Genomic DNA, 4,655 nt, shown 5'->3' on the forward strand with positions numbered 1-4,655 from the left:
ATTGTGTGGTTGGCTTCTGATTAAGATTTTTCTTATAAGAAAGAAAGGTTTTGGATTTTTGAATGATTAAATATTGTTTCTTTGAAAATGTTTTGAATGTTTAGCTATTAGTTTTTAAAAGATTCATAAGGCAATGATAATCATTGAGCTTGAAAACAGTTTTCTTATTAGATATATTCTTATGACAATTTTGAAACTCCGTGGTGAGATCGTGTGGTTAGGTTCTCACCCCCTACAGCTTTACCTTTTCACGAATCGGATGAAGGAGCATTATGAAGAGTTATTGATGAGCGGATAATTTGTATGCTTTTTGGCATTGTTTTTAGTGTGTTTTTAGTATGATCTAGTTAGTTTTTAGTATATTTTTATTAGTTTTTAGTTAAAATTCACTTTTCTGGACTTTACTATGAGTTTGTGTGTTTTTCTGTGATTTCAGGTATTTTCTGGCTGAAATTGAGGGACCTGAGCAAAAATCTGATTCAGAGACTAAAAAGGACTGCAGATGCTGTTGGATTCTGACCTCCCTACATTCGAAGTAGATTTTCTGGAGCTACAGAAGCCCAATTGGCGCGCTCTCAACGGCATTGGAAATTAGACATCCTGGGCTTTCCAGCAATATATGATAGTCCATACTTTGCCCAAGATTTGATGGCCCAAACCGGCGTTCAAAGTCACCTTCAAGATTTCCAGCGTTAAACGCCGGAACTGGCACCAAAATGGGAGTTAAACGCCCAAACTGGCACTAAAGCTGGCGTTTAACTCCAAGAAGAGTCTCTACACGAAAATGCTTCATTGCTCAGCCCAAGCACACACCAAGTGGGCCCGGAAGTGGATTTTTATGTCATTTACTCATTTCTGTAAACCTTAGGCTACTAGTTTTCTATAAGTAGGACCTTTTACTATTGTATTTTCATCTTTGGACATCTAGTTCTTAGATCATGATCAAGGGGTAGCTATCTTCATTTGATGCTATCTTAGATCATTGGGAGGCTGGCCATTCGGCCATGCCTAGACCTTGTTCTTATGTATTTTCAACGGTGGAGTTTCTACACACCATAGATTAAGGTGTGGAGCTCTGCTGTACCTCGAGTATTAATGCAATTACTATTGTTCTTCCATTCAATTCCGCTTGTTCTTGTTCTAAGATATCACTTGTTCTTCAACTTGATGAATGTGATGATCCGTGACACTCATCATCATTCTCACCTATGAACGTGTGACTGACAACCACCTCCGTTCTACCTTCGATTGGGTGAATATCTCTTGGATTCCTGATTGCACGATGCATGGTTGATCGCCTGACAACCGAGTGCTCGTCTGACAAACGAGCCAACCATTTCGTGAGATCAGAGTCTTCGTGGTATAGGCTAGAACTGATGGCGGCATTCAAGAGAATCCGGAAGGTCTAACCTTGTCTGTGGTATTCTGAGTAGGATTCAATGATTGAATGACTGTGACGTGCTTCAAACTCCTAGCAGGCGGGGCGTTAGTGACAGACGCAAAAGAATCGATGGATTCTATTCCGGCCTGACCGAGAACCGACAGATGATTATCCATGCTGTGACAGAGCATAGGCAACGTAATCACTGAGAGGATGGGAGGTAGCCATTGACAACGGTGAAACCCTACATAAGCTTGCCATGGAAAGGAGTAAGAAGGATTGGATGAAGACTGTAGGAAAGCAGAGAGACGGAAGGGAAGGCATCTTCATGCGCTTATCTGAAGTTCCTACCAATGAATTACATAAGTACCTCTATCTTTATCTTATTGTTTATTTTCGTTCATCATCATATCATTTGAGTTTGCCTGACTAAGATTTACAAGATGACCATAGCTTGCTTCATACTAACAATCTCCGTGGGATCGATCCTTACTCGCGTAAGGTTTATTACTTGGACGACCCAGTGCACTTGCTGGTTAGTTGTGCGAAGTTGTGTAATGCCATGGTACTGAGCTACCAAGTTTTTGGGGTTCATGACCGGGGATTATGAGAGTTGTGAAAAGTATTGTTCACAATTTTGCGCACCAAGTTTTTGGCGCCGTTGCCGGGGATTGTTCAAGTTTTGAGCAAGCTTTTGGTAACATCAGTGCCAAGGATTGTTAAGTTTGGACAACTGAAGGTTCATCTTGTTGCTTAGATTAGGTATTTATTTTTTTCGAAATTCTTGAAGATGAATTCTAGAGTTTCATGATGATTTGTTGAAGTCTGGCTGGCTCAGAAGCCATGTCTAATCTCATTGGACCGAGGTTTCAACTTATCATCACAAGAGCTTGTTGATCTTTTTCAATCTTGCTTTTGGAGCAGTGATCTGCTAAGGCTTGGCTGGCCATTGGCCATGTCTAGTGTTTTGGACCGAAGCTTTCTTTGAAAGCTTGGCTGGCTGTGAAGCCATGTCTAATTCCTGGACCGGAGTCTTAGACTAGCATTGCACTGATTCCTGGAATTCTCATTGAGAATTTTGATACCTTTTTCCACTTAATTTTCGAAAAACACAAAAAAATTAAAAAAATCATAAAATCCAAAAATATTTTAATTTGTGTCTTCTCAAGTCAATTATACAGAGAATTGAAGATTCAGAACATACAGCAGAGGAATTATACAAAAAAAGCTGGGCGTTCAAAACGCCCAGTGAAGAAGGACAGACTGGCGTTTAAACGCCAGCCAGGGTACCTGGTTGGGCGTTTAACGCCCAAAAGGGTATAGTTTTGGGCGTTAAACGCCAGAATGTGCACCATTCTGGGCGTTTAACGCTAGGATGGCTAAAGGGGGAAGATTTTGTTTTCAAATCAAATTTTTTTCAAGTTTTCAAAATCTTTTCAAAATCAAATCTTTTTCAAAACAATTTTTCAATCAAATCTTTTTCAAAATCAATTTCTTTCCATTTTCAAAGATACTTGCTACCAATTAATGATTTGATTCAACATTTCAAGTATGTTGCCTTTTCTGTTGAGAAAGGTTTAATGTTTGAATCATATCTTTTCTTGTTAGTCAAGTTTTTAATTTTCAAAATCAAATCTTTTTAAAATGTTTTTCAAATCATATCTTCTCAATCACATCTTTTTAAAACCAATCATATCTTCTTAACCACATCTTTTTCAAAATAGTTTTCAATCATGTCCTTTTGATTTCTAATTTCAAAATCTTTTTCAAAAAACACTTCACTTCTTTCCCACTTTCATTTTCGAAAATTAAGTAATGTTTTTCAAAAAAAAAATGTTTTCAAAATTTTCACTTAATTTTCGAAAATCACTTCCCTCCTTCTCACATCCTTCTATTTATGGACTAACACTATTCCTTAATGCAAAATTCGAACTCCATCTCCTTTGATAAGTTAGAATTTTCTACTTCTGTCTTCTACTCTTCTTTTCCTCTGACATTTCAAAGAATCTCTATACTGTGACATAGAGGATTCCACATTTCTTGTTCTCTTCTCTCTCATATGAGCAGGAGCAAAGACAAAGGCATTCTTGTTGAGGCTGATCCTGAACCTGAAAGGACCTTGAAGAGAAAGCTAAGAGAAGCCAGAGCACAACTCTCTTTAGAGGACCTGACCAAATTCTCCAAAGAAGAAGAACACATGGCAGCCGAAAACAACAATGCCAACAATGCAAGGAAGGTGCTGGGTGACTTTACTGCACCTACTCCCGATTTCTATGGGAGAAGCATCTCTATCCCTGCCATTGGAGCAAACAACTTTGAGCTTAAGCCTCAATTAGTTTCTCTAATGCAACAGAATTGCAAGTTCCATGGACTTCCATTGGAAGATCCTCATCAGTTCTTAGCTGAGTTCTTGCAAATCTGTGACACTGTCAAGACTAATGGGGTTGACCCTGAGGTCTACAGACTTATGCTATTCCCTTTTGCTGTAAGAGACAGAGCTAGAACATGGTTGGATTCTCAACCTAAAGAAAGCCTGGACTCTTGGGAAACGCTAGTCAATGCCTTCTTGGCAAAATTCTTTCCACCTCAAAAATTGAGTAAGCTTAGAGTGGAAGTCCAAACCTTCAGACAGAAGGAAGGAGAATCCCTCTATGAAGCTTGGGAAAGATACAAACAATTAATCAGAAAGTGTCCTTCTGATATGCTTTCTGAATGGAGCATCATAGGTATTTTCTATGATGGTCTCTCTGAACTATCCAAGATGTCTTTGGATAGCTCTGCAGGAGGATCTCTTTGATGCACGAAATTGCAATCACACTTTTGCAACTCCGCACAACTAACCAGCAAGTGCACTGGGTCGTCCAAGTAATACCTTGCGTGAGCAAGGGTCGATCCCACGGAGATTGTCGGCTTGAAGCAAGCTATGGTTATCTTGTAAATCTTAGTCAGGATATCAGAAACTATCAGGATTGATTGTGAAAAGCTAAAGAACATGAAATGATTACTTGTTTTGCAGTAATGGAGAATAGGTTGAGGTTTGGAGATGCTCCATCTTCTGAATCTCTGCTTTCCTACTGTCTTCTTCTTCAAACACGCAAGTCTCCTTCCATGGCAAGCTGTATGTAGGGTTTCACCGTTATCAATGGCTACCTCCCATCCTCTCAGTGAAAACAATTGCATATGCTCTGTCACAGCACGCGGAATTCATCTGTCGGTTCTCGGTCAGGCCGGAATAGAATCCAGTGATTCTTTTGCGTCTGTCACTAACGCCCCG

General features: G+C 39.5%; 1 non-coding gene across 1 annotated transcript; it reads right to left on the reverse strand.

Annotated features, from left to right (window-relative positions):
* Positions 1-3,980: 3,980 nt before the first annotated feature.
* On the reverse strand, positions 3,981-4,088 carry LOC112719275 (small nucleolar RNA R71). The gene has a single exon (XR_003161583.1). It is a non-coding gene; the product is annotated as a small nucleolar RNA R71 (small nucleolar RNA).
* Positions 4,089-4,655: the final 567 nt, after the last annotated feature.

Source organism: Arachis hypogaea, chromosome 10 (assembly GCF_003086295.3).
Source record: "Arachis hypogaea cultivar Tifrunner chromosome 10, arahy.Tifrunner.gnm2.J5K5, whole genome shotgun sequence".
NCBI classification, from domain to species: domain Eukaryota; kingdom Viridiplantae; phylum Streptophyta; class Magnoliopsida; order Fabales; family Fabaceae; genus Arachis; species Arachis hypogaea.